Consider the following 21603-nt stretch of genomic DNA (forward strand, 5'->3'; position numbering starts at 1 on the left):
TATAACTACCCAACTCCTCTGGGTGTTCCTGGGTGTCTTAAAGGTCAGGCTAATATTGGACATAAAGGTTAAGAATCCAACATTACTGGAGGTGGAAAAATGTTTAACAGTAGGGACAATGAAACATTGGATCAAAAAATGCCCTACAAAGCAAGGTTAAAGGAATTTAAGAGGGAAAGAAAATGACTGAACAATATTATCTAAAGTAACATTGGAAAATGTGTGCTCACTTGACATGCAAATCACTCTATTTACATAGGACCATTAAAATATTGAATCAAGGACTGAAAGGCATAGTATATGGACTCAGTTCGATAATTTCATTATATTTTTAAGTAATGACACTATTTATCTATAGATATATATACATTTCTAAAATAACATGACAAAAAATTGCTTCACTGTAGAAAAAATTGAAAATAAAAGGAAGTATGAGGAGAGAAAGAATGTCACATTCAAAACAACTTTCTCTGGTTGCATAGAATTTTATCCACATTTAATAAATTGTTTGGTTTTTAGAAATTTTATTATAGCTTGTATATAATCATTAAATATTAATATTTCCAAGTGCTATGTGATACTAACAAATCTATGAAACAGTACTATTATCAGCATATATATTTTATAAAGGAAGAAACTAAGGTCCAAAGTTTAGATGTAAGCCTACAATGTCAATTTCTGTGCCTAAATTCTTCATTTATACTATCTTCTTGATGCTTAATTTAACTTCCAAACAATGAAATTACTAACTCAAAAATATAAAAAGAATTATTAGACTATTGAGGGATTTTGTTAAATATTCCTCCAAAGCTGCTATATCAATTGATTCTCTAAGTTTATGATAGTGCATGCGGGTTCATTTTCCCCACTAATAACTGGGAAATTAAAATTAAGGGAAAAAAAGAATTTTGTCCCAAAGTACACACAAAATAAGTAATAAATTTTTATTTCTGCAGTTATTAACCTGGTTTGAATATATACATATACATATATGTAGTGTGCACGTGTATGTATGTGTACACATCTATCTATATGTCTATATATATCTATAGTGTGTGTGTGTGTGTGTGTGTGAATACACCTATATATCTATATATCCACTGCACCTGGGGAAAGACTTGAAGGAAGTGCTACACTCAGATAATGGAAGTCAAGGCTCTGATGGAACCTCATCAAGAAAGTCTGGAGGTCAATAGCCCTTGACCTGGTGGGTGAGCACATGAAGCTGGTAGTGACCACATTGCCCATGATTGTATCTTCCAAGAGGAACCAGCTAACAATGGCCCAAGGAATTCTAGCAATCTTGTGTTTTTAGATATTAAAGAGGACAACAGTGGACTTAACCAGGATTTGCTGCAGGCAGTACTTGAGACAGGTGGAAACCTAGAAGCCCTGAAACCTGAAACCACGTCCTGCCAGCTACCCTTTGACCAACACCTGGGACATAGTAGCCTGTAGGAGAATAAAGGACCAGATACTCATCCAGGAGAAAATCTAACAGTTACTGGATGACAAGAAGCCCAGCCACATGTGGGGGATACTCATCTTGCCCCGAGAAGGATGGATATTCACATGTCCATTCTCAGGTTTACATGAAGCAATGGAGGGGCTTGAGAGAAAGCTCGTGAGCTTGAGAATGACATCCAGGAGACTTGAGGTGCCACTTCATCCTTTGCAGGAAGTCTTCTCCCTCCTGCCATTCCCCAGACTACTAAGATTGAAGCAAAGCAGGGCCACACCACTGACCTCTCCAGTTCAGGTTACAGGGGTTCCTGGCACTATGAAAACAAAACAGGTCTCTCCCCAAGCCACGGGGATCTCCATAGCTTCTCCCAGCACCTTCTCCCAGCACCAAACACCTGTTTGGCTGTGACTGTGAGAAGGCACCTGTTTCAGGAAACCCTGGCCTCACTTTAGAGTCATTTTTAGATTGAGGGGCATAGTGTCAGTTCTCCCTTCCCTCAGCCTTCATTGACATGTTTCCTTTTAATTTGTTTTTAAAGACTGAACTACCTTTCTAATGTTTTTTTTTTTAAAGATGCTCATGTGTGTATGTATGTGTATAGTTTGTATGCATGTGTCTGTGTTTCTGAGTGTTTGCTTGTATGTGATTTCTCTGTGATGTGACTGCAGCTAGCTCATACCAGCTCAAGACAACCAATAATTAAATTTTCAGAAATACCTGCAAGCCTTTTGATGGGTAGTTTCAAATCAGCCATCATGGAGGTGTTTATCTAATGGTAAAAAATTACTATAGAATATAAAACTTTACAAATCAGGTTTTTATCCCCCGGAGAGTCCCTGTGCACTAAATTTGCACATTATTTAATAGGGAATAAATGGATGTCCAACAGGTATATTAACATGTTTATGGCCACCTGTGTAGTTAGTAGCTGGGAAGTTAACCACTGAATTACCCATTCTGAACATGAGTCAGTGACTTCACCTGAGATCATTGATTTAACTTATCTATAAGATTCTAGGTCATTGACTTATTTTTTTTCTCCCTCAAAATTCATTCATACGAGTAACAGTGAGCACAATCAGTGTCTGGATCTTGGTTTCTGATACCATTCTCCAGGAAAAGGAACCAAGGACCCTTGGAAAAATGATTCCTGGTAGGGCTAGGACAAGAAATATACAGAATGAGCCAGGAGCAGTGCCAGAAAGCAAGTGTTTATGAAACAAAAGGATGAGGACACATTAAAGGAACACAGTAGTCACCTGACAGGGCTGCCTGTAGTCAAAGCTGAAATAGTTTGAACAAAAATATGAATAACAGAGAACTGGATTATATCCAAATGCTTAAAGTAAATACCCATGAGTCCATACTCATTTAATTAATTGACTGCATACATAAACAAGGGAGAACAAATAAATATTTCATACAAAAGATTTCCAAATAATTTATGCAGTTACTCTCCTCTCAAGGAGGTGGAGCACTCCTTAAGTGTGGGCTGCTCATAGCGACTCCCTTTCAAACAGCACAGTAAGGAAAGAGGGAAAAAGTACCTTTACAATGAAGAAAAATGAGAAACACTACTCATCGAGGTCATCGTGTTTAGCATTACTAGTAGTGTATGTAAGTAAGTAATGTGTGCGGTATATGCTATGATGAAATGGGATGAAATGGCATTTTGCCTCTATGGTCTTTCTCTCCCTGCAAAACCACCAGCCCAACAAAGAGAAAAACATAAGGCCAACCAAAATTGAAAGGCATTCTACAAAACATCTAGCTAATACTTCTCAAATTGTTAAGATCATCAGGGGTGAGGGAGGTCTGAGAAACTCTCAGTCTAGAGAAGCCCACAGAGTCATGACAACTAAATGTATCCCAGATGAGATTCTGAAAGAGAAAAATGACATTAGGTGAAAACTAAGGATATCTGCACAAAATGTGGACTTTAGTTAACATAGTGTATCAATATTGTGCAGTCCGTTGGAACACATACGTTATACTGATGCAAGATGTTAATAATAGGGAACACTGGGTGAGGGGCATATGGGAACTGCATGTATTAATTTTACAACTTTTCTGTTTTTCTAAACTATTTTATTAAAAAATTAAAAAGTACTTTTGAAAAATCAGTTTACGGTTTATCATCGTATTAAAATCTTCAGCTCTGAAGTCTTTAAATGGAGCCATCCCATTCTTTGCTGAAAAAAAAAAGAATCAGGCTGTTATGTTAGCAGCTTATACAGAACTGTATTATTGTCAGAAGAGCAAACAGTTTTCTAGGACTTTGGTCAAGGAATTGTAAAATTCAACTAAGAAACAAAGCATGTATTGTGTCTGCTCAACTGAATGTGTGGAATCAAAGTCAATAGTGGCAAAATCAATAGCATATTGTTTGAATGTTTACAAGAAGTCATAATAAACTATTTGAAATGTTCTATTTTGGGACATTTTTTTTTAAAAGGTGAACTAAGAAAATATATTTTTTAGTGACACTGTTAATGACCAAAGTAAAAGGAACATCCAAGTTCACAAGAGCGACCTATGCAGAGTTTTGTTAGGGGTGTAGATAAAACTGTAAGGGTGAACATCCAGTACAAATAAGAATATAATACTTGGGGCATGACGTCTTATACCTAAATTTCAGTGTTTTAAGATTCTCAGGAGGGAACCCACATGTTCCCATGTGTATCTGGTGCTTTGGTATAAGGAATGTTCCAAATCCATGGCCGATCTTGGGTCAGTCGGTTAAGTGTCCAACTCTTATTTTTGGCTCAGGCCATGATTTCAGGGTCCTGGGATGGAACCTGCATTGGGCTCTCGGCTAAGCAGGGAGTCTGCTTCTCTCCTTCTTCCTTTGCCCCTCCTCCTCCTCATGCTCACTCTCTCTCTCTCTCTCTAAAATAAATAATTAAACTGTTAAAAAGAAAAAGAAATATTCTATTTATTACCCACTTTAAATATTCAACATGGTGATTTCAAGTTAGCTTAAGTCATATTTTGTATCATCCAACAATACTTATTTTAACCTCCCTAATACAATCATGTTTGGTTAGATAGTTGCCCATTGATAAACCCGTTTGAAGATCAGTATGTAAGAGAAGGAAGATGAAAAGTATACCCATTACATTTATTGGTTCAGAGCAGTTCTGAGGAAAAAGTCCACGACAGAAATAGGTTGAAGCTATCAGTGAAAAAAAAAATTAAAGAATGAAAACTATTCAATTTTATGTATTTAAGATTTTTCAACCTATTGGAAAAGACAAGAGTAGACTTCTTAAAAGATCATCGTTCTCATATTAAGTATTATGCTAGTTTTTGTACATTTAATGTGTATGAAATCTGAAAGCTAGATTCTCACCTCTGTAGTTATTTATAAAATAAGAAGGAAAAACACTAAAAATAAGTCATGCAAAACGAATACTGTTAGATTTTGATTAAAAGGAAGATTGGCCCATACATATAGTTACCATTCATGGATAGGTAGCCAATTGAATTCTTTGCAATTCAAAAGATTAAAGGAGACTTTTGAAATCAAAGCTGATTTTTCTGAGGTATGAAATTTAATTGAGTTAAAGAATTAAAAACAAATTCAAAATAATTCACAAATGAAAAATATCTAATAGATTAAATATGTATAGTTATTATACCTTAATAAGGCTGTTAAATTTTTTAAATAATTACTTTTAAAAAGGAAAAGACATTTAAACAAGAAAAATTTTCAAATGATATCTGAGTTGATAATTGCAAATTTTCCATAACCTGAAAAGATAAAGGAAGTCACCTATCTCTGTTTCTAAATGAGGTTCCCCTGATGATCTGAAATAGGAAACAGGACATACCATGAAACAATCATTGCAACTTGAAATTATAAAGGAAGAAAGTTTAATATTAGTTTCAGATCCATACTTCTCCAGAAACTGCAAGCTTCAAACAGTCAATAGAAATAGGATATTAATAAATGAATTAATAGTGCTCAGTGAAAATGGAGCTCAATGAGATTGGCAGCTTAAATGGGTTTAATTTAAACTCAAGTCAATTGTCACAGGTTAGAGAAAGGGTACATTTGTGATATAGAAAAATACTAAGTATCATTATCCAGTAATAGCCAAAAGTGTTCAGGAGGGACGTTTTTATTGCACATTTTACAATATGTCAGAATGACTGACTTTTTTCTTGTTGCAGACTGTATACCAATTAGAATACTAACACAATGGCTCATGTTTCAAAACGCTTTTATTTGATATTATATATTCTAGAGCACTAGGTTAAAAATGTTTTGATTATTTTATGTATTCAGTCATTTCTAAACAGTTTGACAATTATTCATACCTTTTATTATTTACTATAATGATTATGAAATATTTATATTAGATATCAAAGGTAATAAATTCAATCATCTTTATCAATAGAATTGAGAACAATCTGGTTGGTATAAGGATAGCATGGGATAATCTCATAAAATACCTTTATTTTCTAGATTCTGTATTTAAAGTGAAAAAAGATTACAGGGGGCATGGTTGCTTCTGAGCAAAAAGATACCAAACACTAATGTCTTTTTCCTATGGAGAAAATTCCAAACAAAAATAATGTTTAGAAGTAATATTTCCTGAGAGAACCAACTTCTTCTTAGAATGTAGAAAATCAGAACTGCATGAGAAGAATTTCCCAGTCTGTTTCTACACGCCCTCTGAAGTTCAAAGAAATAGTGAAGGCAATTTTAAAATGAATTTTCAGTATAAAAATAGATTTCTTTTTGCTAAGTGTATGAGACAGTTCTGATCTGATCTGATCTGATAATATCTGGGTTGAATTTAAAAATAACTAGTAGAATTAGAAAGGGTCAACTTTAGACATGAGAGGGTGCTAACTGCTACATTTTTACAAAAATGTACTGAGGTCTCCATGACATTCAGAATGGAAGGCCATGACAATAATGTTTTCAGTCATCTCTATTATAATGGGATTCTTCAATCATTCTTTTTTAAGAAATAACTTATATCATATGACTATACATTAATTGAATCATCCATCAAAAATGGATGACAAAGATCTATCCTTTCAACTACATAGGAAGAGCAGAGATTCAGAAAAAAAAAAGTGTGTTTTTGTTTTTTGTTTTTTTGTTTTTTGTGGGGTTTTTTGTTGTTTTTGTTTGTTTGTTTTTTGTTTTTGTTAAAGGATCCTAGCACGTAGTAATCTAATTTCACAAATGTAACATTTGACACTTAGAGAAGTCAGACTTATGTCCCTGGTTATCTGTTCAGGGAAGATTACAAATGCTTGCAAATTTGTGCTTATTTAAATTGCTATAGATATTACCTCTCTATTTGCTGCTAGCTATTTAGTTGGACAACCTAGATGTGCAAGCAAAAGGATACCAGCTAATGTCCACATTGGAGTTCCAGCTAATTGATCATTTCTTCCCTATTGAGAGAATCACACATATGGCATGGTCGTAATGATACTCATATATATTTTCATGGGGAAGTTAATCGATTTTTAACTTGGGAGCAATCCTTTTTACATCAGGTCCATAACATCTGCTCTCTTTTTAATATTTTTAATCGTTGTTCTCTTTTATTTCAGAATTTCATTCCATTTATGTATAAACAAAACAACTCTGATGATGAAAAATGATAGTTTTAATGATGGGAAGAAAAACAATGTATTTGGAAATGTATTTTGATGTCCAAATTTAATTTCAATACTTCCAAAGTTATTGTAAACCCAAAAATTCTATACCTTCTCTTCCTGTAGCAACTTAACATAATTTTTCTACCATCAAAATTCATAAGAGATAGGTGACAGATAGATAGATATTTGGTTTATTTGGAATACCCAATAGACATCCTTATTTTTTTATTAAAAAATTTATGAAGGAAAATGAAGTATCAAGTTTACTTAGAAAATACAAATTCATTTAATGAATACAGGGAAGAGTGCAACAGGTCAAGAGAACCTTGAAAAGAACCTGAAAAACAATGTGAAGAGCCTCAATCTTTAAAAGTTTTTATAGTCTTCCAACAGCTGGAGAGAAATAGCCATGAGAATAATCAGAGTCCAGCCAGGTAGAACCTTATGTTCAGAAAATATTAAACTAGAAATGGCATATCACAGTGGTTCAGGGCACAAACCCTGGAAAGACACACTACCTGAGTTTCACACCTTATTCTGCTTCTTTCTGCTGTAATATTTGTGATGTGTTTTATATAACATAGCATGTCTTAATTTCCTTATCTGTGAAATGAAATACATACAGTAGCTTTTAGGGTTCTTGTGAAAAATAAAAGTCAATACGTGTAATATGCCAAAAGCTGCTCAGCATATCCTAAGTCCTTAAAAGATTTAGATGCTTTTATTTTCCATCATTTTTTGTCATTTTTATTGAAAACAAAACACATGCAAGTAAAGTAATAAAGACTAGAGGCAAAGCAATTATTGAGGAAGGATTTCCTCTTCCTGTATTGAAACTTTCCTAAGCAAAAAACACATTTTCATGATGTTTTGCAACTAACATTCTAGAAAAGAAGATTTAATTAATTAGACGCAAAAGCATAAGACTTGAAAAGCAGAATGAAGGCAGACATGACCACATGTGAGAATATATTCTATGTAGGCCCCACATTCTATTATCTGGTTACTAGCTTTATAGGTATCAGAAGCTGCTTTAACAGTGAGAGCACAGAAAAGCAACAGTGGCTGCACTACTTATTGACCTTTCTCTTATGGACTCACTGAATTTAAGGCCAACAGTTCAGACACAGTCTTGTGTGATTTTCTAAGTATTTAATTGCTTATCTTAAATCTCTTTTGTCTAGAAATAACTGGAGTGATTTCCGATTTTGTATCAATCTGGAGTGATATTGTGCTTGAGACCGTTAATAACTGCAGCATGTAACCACTAAAAACAGAATAGCCATAATAAAGATCAGGGTTAACCCTGTAATCAAAATGGTTTAAACTGTAGTTTCTTTGGTGGGGAACAATGGATCATGGTGCCCCTAAAAACCAAAATGGATGACCAACCTAAAGAAAATCCTATTGGGCCTGTAATAAAAAAAAAAAAAAAGATACATAAATATATGATGAGGATAGATAGATGATAGATAGATGGATGGTAGATAGAACAAACAATGATGATAGATTATAGATTAGATAGATGATAAATGATAGATGATGATAGATTAGATAGATGATAGATAGATATTTAATAGATAGATGGTATATAAAAACCCTCTAGTTCTGAAGAAAGAGAATACTCAGTTTATGGGATTTTTGGCTTATGGACTTTGAATTGACATGAATTTCTGGTGTCCCAGATAGTCATTGTGATTTGTCACTCAGATGGAAAGCAGAAAAGGAAGAGAATGGCTTGAGTAATATATCAAAAAAAAATCTCATACATTTGTGAGCCTACATTTTGCTTATTCTTTTCGTTTCTACATGCAAATGTGAATTAACCACAATTGGAACCTGGCGTAATATCCACGTTGGCTTTTGGTGATAAAAAAGTTCTGGCAAGCCCTTTCCCTTGTTACTAAAATAGTAATAAACATATGACAGCATGTCAGTTGTGGATTTCAAAAATTAATGCCACTATAAGTGAGTTAAAATGTTGAGGACTGGTGATTGCTACCACTTCCCTAATTTTTTGTCTTCTTTGGCTTATGTAGAAAACACATAAATCTTGGAGAATATATGAGGATTATTATAAACATAACTGGTATTAGCTCAAATGGCAGATCATTTCCTAATATAATCTCTTCACTTGAACAAATCAACAGAGATCCTGTCATCTTTTATAAGCTCTCAGGCTAATGATTTATATTCTATCTCAAGCAACCACAAGTACTATAAACAACTTGTTTTTAACTGACAGTAACAGCAACATTTCTTTCTGCCGTACTTGAACTTTCTGTCATATTTTCGTCTACAGGCTCCCTAAGGACCATCATCAAGAACCACCATACTGATTGTACAGCAGGCTGAAAAAACCTGGAAAACCAGAAGTAGCAGGTATCAGAGCTAACCTGATAATACATAGATAGACCAGGTGATAAGATAAATAAAACAAAAACTACGGTGAAGCTTCTAGAATGCAGTGCTCTGGGGCATGTCAAAATGCTATCTAAAATCAAACAGCAGGGATCCCTGGGTGGCACAGCGGTTTGGCGCCTGCCTTTGGCCCATGGCACAATCCTGGAGACCCGGGATCGAATCCCACATCAGGCTCCCGGCACATGGAGCCTGCTTCTCCCTCTGCCTGTGTCTCTGCCTCTCTCTCTTTCTCTCTGTATGACTATCATAAATAAATAAAATTTTAAAAAAAATTTAAAATCAAACAGCAATTGCTGAATTGTTGTTCTCTCTACCTCTAAGAAGGTGGTAAAACACTTGGTCAATCCTCTTGAATTTCAGAGGAAGTAAATATCTCAGGTTGACATGTGTCTCTGACATGTTTTAAAGAAGTTTTAAAGCTATAATTTTTTAAAAAATATTCATTTGAGAAAGAAAGAAATAATATAAATGAGGGGAGGGGCAGAAGGACAAGCTGACTCCCTGTTGAGTGAGCCTCATGCGGGCTCCATCTCAGGACCCTGAGATCATGACCTGAGGTGATGTCAGAGGCTTAACTGACTGAGCCATCCAGGTGCCCTAAAGCTACACATTTTGAATAAGGCTCAGGACAAGAGGAAATGTTTCAATTGATCCAAACTTCAGTGCAAGCCCTGCTACTTGAACCAAAAGACCCAATAAATCCAGATTCCCCTTTCCTCTTTCCCTGTTATTTTACATAAAGTGTATATTTCCACAAACTTTGTAGTTCAGTCTTTTAGTTTAGGATATCAGTGTGGAACAGAATTAGAAGAGAAATGAACATCATCACCAAGAGTTGGATATAGTGATTGCTGTGGAAAAGGGAATGTGGCCAACATATATAGCTAGCATCCCAATGATCATAGAGAAGGAAATATCAAAATACACAAAATCCTCTTAACTTTCAGTGCTCTTCAGAGAGATGTGCCAAGCTGCATACAAACAAGATTCTAGTAAACTGGGACCTTTCCCTGGTACTGCTGTACATACTGATAAAAAACAAAGGTCAGGGAATGTCTATTTGACTGCCTTCAAGAAGCTCCCCCCAAAGTTAGATAAGAAAACAAAATCTGAGTGCAAAAAAACATTTTGTTGTGGTGATAAAAGGAAACACATAGGAAGGATGGCTACTAAAGTGTGTGTTTTATGAGTAGTTTTTACATGCAAATATTAAGTAATAATTTCCTATTGAGAGGGGTTCTAGGGTCATTAATCTCTTGACATTTCTAGCCTGGCAAGTGTACAGACTAAGAATCAGAATGTTTTCAGCAATAATGAATCAATGTTAGCATTAGGAAACAATCAAGTTGGCTTGTACTATATGACAAGGCATATACAGATGGAGTCACCAACAAGTTATTCTGTACTCTGGGCCTCTCCTTCCACGACTTGGATGCACTCATTATGCTAAGTTACTAATTATCCACCATAACGGCTGGTCACAACTTCTAGACTAATAATTACAATAGTAATAAAGGGCCACAATGCTATTATCGGTTTATTATCTCTTCCTTATACTTGAAATACATCCTCAGACAAATTCCTGTTCCTTCCATGGGTAAAAGGGTCAGTCTCATGAGTTCACATGCCATCGGAAGGATGGTTTGATCTCTGCTGGTAACGTTAGCTCTGGCAGTAGCTAGAATAACCTTAACAAGAGAGAGCTCACACTATCGGGCCCATGCATTGCCCTTCATTTTGGACACTGCTCAAAGTCTGCTAGACAAACACAATAGTGACCAAAGATGGAGACCAAGGATGGTTAATACCCATATATTATAAATACGGTGAAAAAAAAAAAATACAGTGATTCAGTATCTCTTCTGTGGAAGATACTGCTCTCAGGATATGCAACATAAAAATTCACACATTTGTGCTGATTCCCATGAACTCATTCACAAGCCTTTTTCTAAGATTCTCTTGTCAATTATTACAACCTTGTTTCATTAAACACCAGACAAAATAGTCAGGTATTTACATCTTCTTATGAGTCTATGTACAACTTTGCTCTTAACCACTTCTTCCTCCACGCAAAGATGATGACTAGATATACTGCTTGAAATTCTGTGTATTATTTTTCTTAGTCTCTGTCTTTCACTGTGGGACTATCATTGGCAGCACCTAATTTTTGTTCTATTATAATATATAGAAATAATCCAATCTTGAACCTGGCTTAATCTTTTTTACTGCATCAAAGAAGATCATAAAGAAAAACTAATGACGCCATAGGTATGAGCTGAAGGAGAGGTATTGATGCAACAGGGAATTTGATATGGCATATGGGACATTTGGTCAAATACTTTATACTGTCTGAAACTACTGATAATCCAACTTTCAAAAATGTATATTTTTGACTTAACATGTCACTGACATTAATATAGTCTCATTTTGATCCTCCAGCTTCCTCCCTTTTCTCCCTATAACTTTTTTCAAAACAATAGAAAGAGTAACTTAAGAAAAACAAGAGGTAAATTAGAACAAGATACTCTATTGCCTAAATCTCTCCAAATTATTTCCATTACATTGAAACTAAATCCAAATTCTTTAAGATGCCTACAGTATGCCCCCTCATCTGGCTCCTGACTCTGATCGATTTTCTACCTCTCTTCCTCTCAATAACCACTGTAGAAATCTGTAAGTTTATTTGCTTGTAATATTTGGTGGGGGGAGGTATGTGTTTACTGATTGGATTAAAGCTTTGCATAAAGTTGACTTGACTAGTTTATTAGCTGTTTAAAGACTAACAGCACTAGAGCAATTTTGAAAATATACTATGAAAATTAAAAAAAATACTTCTAGAAATGAAAAGAATTTATATCTTGTACTCAAGGGCACTATTATATAAATTTACTCATGTTCTCATTTTGGACATTTCTGAGCATAACTGTTTTTTTATACTTGAAAACCTCAGAGTTTTAATACACAGCTCTAATTAGGGAATTATTTTGATTCCTGAAATATTTCTTATCATTCAGTAGAGTGCCCATGATTTTATATCACCTAATGCCATTGCTCCTAATTAAAATAGATCTGTGCCTTATATAACTAATAAATATTGAATAGTAAACTTAAAGAATTTAGAAAATGCCTGTTAGAGCTCTTAGAGCAATGCTAACTCCATCATTTATCATGTGGCCAATTTGATATATTTAAGGACAAATAAAAACTACAATTACTGTGCAATATAGCAAATAAAAAACAAAATTTGAAACTTTGACTTTTAAAATATGTGATTATAGACAGTTGATTTTATATTCTAGTCTTGAAATCATTTTAAAGCAATTTTTGGAGACTTGAAGATTTATGGAAGGCCAAGTCTTGAGAAAAAAAAATGAGACCAAATGATGAATTTGCTAAACTGGGAAAAGAAGTAATTTGTTCTTCCTTAGTATCTTGTAAAGTCTTAGCTGGAATAATTAAGAAGGATCCTCAAAAAAATTTCAAAAAGATATATTTGAATTAACATATCTAACATGAATATATAGTTGTCAGTGATTCAATGCTAATGATACCAAATTGTTGAAAAAATAATAAAATCTAATGAGGTAATCTAGTAAATCCAATGAAAACAATGTCTTATAAAATAAGAAATATCTCCTTTTAGCAGAGATCCCAAATGTTTGTTTGTTTTTGGAAATATCTTGCACTTCTGTGAGAAGAGGCAGTAGGTAAAAGATGTTTCATCATAAAAATTAGTGACGAATCTTTTTGGCAATAACACAGCAGATGTGGATTTGAGTTGTGATGGGAGCTACCAGCTGCGCTTCTCCCCAACTCACCAGAAATCATGCGCTTGTGACATCTATGGATAATAAGGAGTGAAAAGAACAAGCCAAAGACTTCTTATACATATAGTTAGAAAGATCCTCTCATTCATTTTCTTGGGGATGTGGTGCCTCTGATACAGAATGTGAATTTTTAAAATAAACAAACATAAATATAATGATTTTGAATCTAGGCTGTAAATCCAAAGCTTGTTATGTATTTCAGTAGTTCAGGTTTCTCTCTAGTAATCCGGTTTTTTCCTGTTACATATGTAACGTAAGATGTCAAATAGTTTTTTTTTTTTTTTTTTCAAATAGTTTTTAACATACCTAAATGGTTGTTTTTGAAATTGGGATTCCTCTGGGCATCTCTAAGGAAGGGGCAGCCTAGGCCTCTAAAACTAAGATGCATTCAGAGCCTGGATAATCATGATTAGAAGAACACATTCAGATTAGTAGGATACTGAGACAGAGAAAATTAGCACTGGCCTTGAACACAAGCCCAAATTAAATTATAAAGAAGAGCACTGAAAGTTGATTTACATCTTGCTTTTACATGAGCAACTTAGAGAAATATACTCTATGTTGAATGAGTGCAGGGAATTTTTAATAAAACAAAGGTTTAAGATTCACACTATTTTTTAAATTAGCCATCTTGAGCATATTTTAAACAGAAGTAAATAAGACACATGGAGCTTATAGAGAAAAGTAAGAGAAAAAGAAATCTTAAATGTAATGTTTGTGATTAAACCTGAAGATGTGTCACCCAAGAAGTCGCGGTCCTAAAGTGAGCTGGAGTTGATTAATGTAAAAATATTTTGGGGGAACCCCTAGGTGGCTCAGCGGTTTAGTGCCTGCCTTCCACCCAGGGAGTGATCCTGAGGTCCTGGGATTGAGTCCCATATTGGGCTCCCTGCATGCAGCCTGCTTCTCCCTCTGCCTGTGTCTCTGCCTCTCTCTGTGTGTCCCTCATGAATAAATAAATAAAATCTTAAAAAAAAAAAAATCGGGCCTAGGAGTATATTTGTAACACCATGTTCACAAAACACTAATTAAAACCCATACATAGAATATATATCTGGATTAACTAGATAAAACAAAACAAAAAAGTCTTATGGGAAAATTTTTTTTTTACCACAAAGTTTGATTTGATCCTTTTGATTCAAAATTTGATTCCTATACAACAATAAATTTTACATTTTTAATATATACATAAATAAAAATAGATTTTGAGATAATTTTTTAAACTTTTTTTAAAAGATTTTATTTATTTATTCATGAGAGACACAGAAAGAGAGGCAGACACAGGTATAAGGAGAAGCAGCAGGCTCCCTGCAAGGAGCCTGATGCCAAACTTGATACCAGGAAAAATGGATCAGGTCCTGAGCCAAAGCAGATGCTCAACCACTGAGCCACCCAGGTACCCAGTTGATATTTTTTTTGAGACAGACAGAGCATGAGTAGGGAGGGGCAGAGGGAGATGGAGAGAGAGAGAATCTTAAGCAGATTCCAGGTCCAGTGGGGAGGCAACATGGGGCTTGCTGTTAAGACCCTGAGATCATGACCTGAGCCAAAAACAAGAGTCAGGGCTTTAATTGACTAAGCCACTCAGATGCCCCTGAAGTGAGAATTAAATAAGAGATACAAGTAAGCATTTGCATTTCATCACACATTATAAAATTACAAATGCTCTCATTTATTACATCTATATATATGTATATACTTTTTGTCCTTATTATCTGCTCAATATTCAGAATTGTCTAGAAGGTATTTATTTTGATATTATATCAAATATATTTCTATATTTCATTTTGTTTTTAGTATAATGAAGAAAAGTCCATTTCTTACAGATACAGCAATGGAAAAACATTTTTACTACAGATTTTGCAGTGTTTAGGCAATATTAAGCTCAAATTTACATTAAAAAAACCCTTTTTTTGTAATACTTGCAAATTACTTCATCCTCTTAATCTATTTTATGAGCAATTTTAGGTTTACAGAAAAAATAACCAGATAGTACAGAGATCAGATATAACCACCCTCTCTTGCATTGCCACTTAATTTTGGCATCTTCCTATATTACCGTGATATATTTGTTTCAATTAATGAATCAGTACTGATACATTATTATTATTTTTTAAATATTATATTTATTCGTTTGATAAAGAAAGAGAGCATGTGCACGAGCAGAGTAGCGGGAAAGGCAGAGGGAAAGGGACAAGCAGACACCCCGGCTAGCAAAGAACCCAAAGTGGGGCTCAATCCCAGCACCCTGACATCATGACCTAAGCTGGTCAGACACTTAAAATGAGCCACCCCAATTCCCCAATACCAATACATTATTATTAACTAAAGTCCATAATTTACATTAGGGTTTGCTCTTTGTGTCATCCAGTTCCATGGGGTTTGACAAATGCATAACATCATGCATGTTAAGGATGTTTAGACATCATTACAGACAGTATCATCCTTCATATCTTTACTACCCTAAAAATTTCTTGCAGTTCATCTATTTACTTCACCCTCTTTCATGCCCTGTGGGGGGGGAAAAAGTGATCTTTTTACTGTCCTTATAGTTTTGCCTTTTCTAGAGTGTCCTACAACTGGAAATACACAGTGTGTACTGTAGCCTTTTCAGAGTGCCTTCCTTTCCTTAACTATGTGCATTTAGGCAACATCACTGGGTGACTTGATTGCTCATTTCTTTTTTCTGTTGAATAACCCTCCTCTGTGTAGATGAACTAAAATTTGTTTATGCATTCACCTATTGAGGGGTATACTAATTGCTTCCATTGTTTAACAACTATGGATAAAGCTGATGTAAACACTCATGTGCAGAACTTTGTGGGTATCCAATTTTTCAACATATTTGTGTATCCAATTTTTCAACATATTTGTGTATTGCTGGATTATGCTAAGATTATGTTCAGCTTTGTCAAAACTGCCAAACTGTCGTTCAAAGTGGCTGCATCATTTCCCATTCCCACCAGGAATGAATGAGATTTCTTTCTTTCTTTCTTTCTTTTTTTTTTTTTTTTGTGGAATGAGATTTCTTATTGTTCCATATGCTTTCCATATTTGGTATTGTCAGTAATTTAGGTTAAGGCCAATTGTTGACTAGATTTTCATTTCCCCATTGAATTATCTGCACAGCTTTACCAAAGATCAGTTGACTGTATTTGTATGGGTCAATTTCTTGCCTCTCTATTGTGTTCCATTGATCTATTATTTCATTAATGCCAGAACTTTATTATACATGAAGAATGTTAGTGCCAGTTCACCCTTGTGGTGGCTATTCTGGGCCCTTCCATAAAAAATTTAGGCACATTTTTTAAATATCCACAAAATAACTTGCCAGGATTTTGATTGGGATTGCTTTGAATTTATACATAAACTTGGAAAAAACTAACAATATTAAGTTGTTCTATTCATAAACATGGAATAAGTCTTCATTTATAGTCTCTTTATTTTTTTTTTTTAAGATTTTATTTACTTATTCATGAGAGACACAGAGAGAGGCAGAGACATAGTTAGAAGGAAAACCAGGTTCCCTGCAGAAGCCCGAGGCAGAACAGGATCCCAGGACCCCGGGATCATTTCCTGAGCCAAAGGCAGATATTCAACCACTGAACCATTAGGCATCCCAATAAGCTCTTTAATTTTTATCAGCCTTTACAGTTTTCCTAATATGTTTGTTAAATATATTTATCTAAGTCTTTCCTATTTGTTGGTGATAATGAAAGTGGCATTATGTTTGAAATTTCAAATCCAAATTGTTCATTGCTGCTAAAATGGAAATCAATACTTTTATATGTTAACTTATCCTTTACAACGGTATTTAATACTTCCAAGATGTGTGTGTGTGTGTGTGTGTGTGTGTGTGTGTGTGTGTGAATTCTGTAGGATTTTCATCATAGGTAACTGTATCTATCTACCAACAAAGACACTTTTATTTTTTCTCTCAATCAATATACTTTTAATTTATTTTTCTTGTCATATTGCACTAGCTAGGAATTTTAGTATAAAGCTGCCTTCCTCTCAATTTTAGGATAAAAGAATTTAGTTTCCAGCTTTCAAGCATGATGTGAGCTGCAAGTTTTTGTAGATGTTCTTTATCAAAATGAAGTTTCTCCTTATTCCTAGTTTACTAAGAGTTTTTGTCATGAATGGATGTTAGATTTTATCAAATAATTTTTCTGTGTCTATTGATAGAATCATATTTTTCTATTTTATATTTATGAATAATTGATTATATCAAGTGATTTTGAATGTTGAATGAGTCTTGTATACCTGGAATTAATTCCACTTGGTTTTGATGTATAATTATTTTTGTACATAATTAGATTCTATTTGCTACTACTTTGTTGACAATATTTGCATCTATATTCATGAGCAATATTGATTTGCATATTATTTTCTTGTCATGTCTTTTACTAGTTTTGATATTAGGATAATTCTGACTTCATAGATGAGCTAGAGTGTTCCGTCTGTTTCTATTTCTGGATAATATTGCAGAGAATTGATCTAAATTATTTAATTTTTTTGGTAAATCAACTGTGAATCTATCTGGGCCTGGTGATTTCATTTTGGAAGGTTATTATTTATTAATTCAATGTATTTAACATATATTCAGATTATCTTGTGTGAGTTTGTAAGATGAATCTTCCAAGGAATTGGTTCTTTCCATCTAAGTTATCAAATTTATGGATAGAGAGTTGTTCATATTCCTTTATGAGTTTTTAAATGTCCATAGTAAAGGTGGAGATGACCTTTTTTTTTTATTTTTAAATATTTTTTTTAAATTTTTTTTATTTATTTATGATAGTCACAGAGAGAGAGAGAGAGAGAGAGAGGCAGAGATACAGCCAGAGGGAGAAGCAGGCTCCATGCACCGGGAGCCCGACGTGGGATTCGATCCCGGGTCTCCAGGATCGCGCCCTGGGCCAAAGGCAGGCGCTAAACCACTGCGCCACCCAGAGATCCCGACCTTTTTTTTTCATTTCTAATGTTAGTAATTTGGTTCTTCTTTATTTTCTTAGTTATCTTGATTAGAAGTTCATCAATTCAATTTATCTTTTCAAAAACCAGCTATTTGTTTCATTGATCTTCTTTAGTATTTGCCTGTTTCAATTTTATTATTTTCTGTTATAATTTTTATTATTTGTTTTTTGTTCTCCTTGCTTTAGGCTTATATTGCACTTCTTTCTCTAGTTTCCTAAGGTAAAAATTTAAACTATTGATTTTAAATATTCCTTTTCTTACAAGCATTCTGTACTATAAATTTCCCTGTAAGCATTATTGTCAGTACATCCCACAAATTTGGGCATTGTTTCTCATTTTCATTTAGTGCAAAAAGAAAAAAAAATAGATTTTTAATTTCATTTGAGACTTCTTTGATTAAAATGTTATTTTTAACATTTTATTTTAATTTAATTTCCAAATATTTGGCAGTTTTCCAGTCATCTTTCTTGTTACTGATTTCTTGTTTCTGTTTCTTAGAAATCAGACCACTGTGGTCTAAGAATATATGCTGTAGGATTTCTATTCTCTTATATTTGTTAGGGTATGTTTTATGGCTTAGAATTTGATCTATCATAGTGAATATTCCATATTATCTTGAGAAAAATATGAATTTTCCTGCTGTTGGATATTTAATGGCTGTCGGTTAGATTCAATTGATTGATGGGGTTGTTCAGTTCAGCTCTATTCTTTCCAAATTTTCTGTCAATTGTATCTGTCAATTATCAAAAGGGGAGTGGTTAAGTCTCCAATTATAATTGGTAATTTGTGTATTTCTCCTTGATACTCTAGTTTTTGCCTTGTATATTTTGATACTCTGTTGTTAGACATATAGATTTTTAAAAATATTTTATTTATTTGAGAGAGAGTATGCTAGCCAGAAAGAGAGAACATGAGTAGAGAGGAGGGCTGGAGGCAGTATACTCCCCACTAAGCAGGGATCCTGATGTGGGGCTTGATCCCAGGATCCTAGGATCATGACCTGAGCCAAAAGCAGATACTTAACCCACTGAGCCACCTGCCCCAGATGCACAGACTTTTTTAAAATTTTATTTATTTATTCATGAGAGACACAGAGAAAGAGGCAGAGACATAGGCAGAGAGAGAAGCAGGATCCTTGGAGGGAGTCTGATGCAGTCTGACTCTATCCCTGGACCCTGGGATCATGCCCTGAGCCAAAGGAAGACATTCAACCACTGAGCCACCCAGGCATGTCCCAGATGCATAGATTTTTAAGGACTTCTGGCTTTTTGTTTTGTTTTGTTTGTTTTACAGAATTGACTTCTTCATCATAATGTAATGCTCCTCTTTATGTTCTGAAGTCTGCTTTATGTCTAATCAATAACAATATGCCAGTGTTCTTTTGATCATTGTTAACATGGTGTATCTTTCTCCAATCCTATACTTTTAATCTATCTGTGCCTTTATATTTAAAGTTAGTTTTTTATAGATGACATGAAGTAAAGTGTCATTTTTTACACACTTTTCTTCTCTCATTCTTTGTTTTCTCTGGTTTTGAGAAACCTTTTTCATTCAGTTTTCTCTCTCTTACCACATCATTTATATCTTTTTTTTTTTTTTTTACTTTTTTACTGATTGTCTTGGTGTTTGAAATGTACATTTACAAGCAATCCAAGTCCACTTTTATATAGCAATATATTGTTTCATAAATGTGGTAGTTATCTTATAACTGAATATTCTTCATTTCTCCATTCCATCCATTATTGCTGCCATTTTACTTATCTCTTTGCTATAATCACCAATACATTGTTACTATTTCTTTAAACACTTATTGTTAGATCATTTAGAAATAAGAAAAATAGAGGTTCCAGGGTGGCTCAGTTGGTTAAGTGTCTGCCTTCAGTTCAGGTCATAATCCCAGGGTCTGAGGATCAAGCCCCACATTGGGCTCCCTGCAAAGTGGGGAGTCTATTCCTTCTATCTCTCCCTGCTTATGCTGTCTCTCTCTCTCTCTCTCTCAAATAAATAAATAAAATCTTTTAAAAAGAAATAAGAAAAATAAAATATTTTATTTAAATTTATTACTTTCCTGATAAACTTCTCCTTTTATGTAGGTTTGAATTTCTCACCTATATGTTGTTTTCCTCTTTGGGCAACTTCTTTAACATTTTGCAAGACAGTTCTGCTGGTTACAAATTCCCTAGGTGTTAGTTTAAAAAAATATATTTCTCCTTCACTTTTGAAAGATAAGTTTGTTTGGTTCAGAATTCTAGGTTGGTGGTTTTTTTCTTTCACTATTTTAAAATTTTTATTCCACTCTCTTTTGCTTAACAGTCTGTGAAGAGAAGTTTCATTGTTTCTTAATTTTGTTTTACTATAGGTAATAATACTTTCACCCACCTACCCCCAGCTTCTTTAAAACATTTTGTTTCTGTTTTTCTGCAGTTTAAATATGATATAACTAGGTGAAGTGTTTTTGTTTTGTTTTTCTTTTGCTTTGTTTTATAATTCATTCTGTTTGGTGTTCTCCGGAGCTTCCTGGATCTATAGTTTGGTATTTGTTATTAATTTTGGGAATTTCTTCAGCCATTATTACTTCAATTATTCTTTCTTTACTTCATTCCTACTTACCTCCCTTCCTTACTTTGCTTTTTTAGTACTCTTATTACACATGTTATCCGTTTTATAACTGTCTCACAGTTCTTGGATACCCTGTTTCATTTTTTTCACTTATTTTATTTCAGTTTCGGGAATGTCTTGACATATCGTCAAGATCTCTGAATCTATCCTCTGCTTTCTAGTCTACTGATGAGCCCATCAAAGGCATTCTTTGGTACTTTTATTTCTAGCTTTCTTTTTATCCTTTCATAGGTTTTTCATCTCTCTCCTTAAATTATCAAGTTTTTCCTTCATTACCCACTTTTACCATTACAGATCTTACCATATTAATTATATTTTAAATTCCTGGTATGACTATTCCAAAATTTCTTTTTATCAGAATATGTTCTAGTGCTTGTTTTATCTCTTCAGGCCTTTTTCCTTACTTTTATCATGCTGTGTAATTTTTGTTGACAGCCAAGTACAACATACAGGATAAAAGGAATTGAAGTACAGAGTCCTTTAGTGTGAGGTTTTGTCTTTGTCTGGTGAGGAGCCAGGATATGTTTAATGTTTGCTATAGTTGAAGCTGTCAGCAGCTTCAATTTCCCTAGTATTCTTGCTTTTTCTCTGCTGTTGTTACTAGATTTTTCTATAAACTCCTCTGAATCAGAGTTTGTGTCTTCCAGTTTTCTCAGCTACAAT

Source organism: Vulpes lagopus, chromosome 23 (assembly GCF_018345385.1).
Source record: "Vulpes lagopus strain Blue_001 chromosome 23, ASM1834538v1, whole genome shotgun sequence".
Classification (NCBI taxonomy): domain Eukaryota; kingdom Metazoa; phylum Chordata; class Mammalia; order Carnivora; family Canidae; genus Vulpes; species Vulpes lagopus.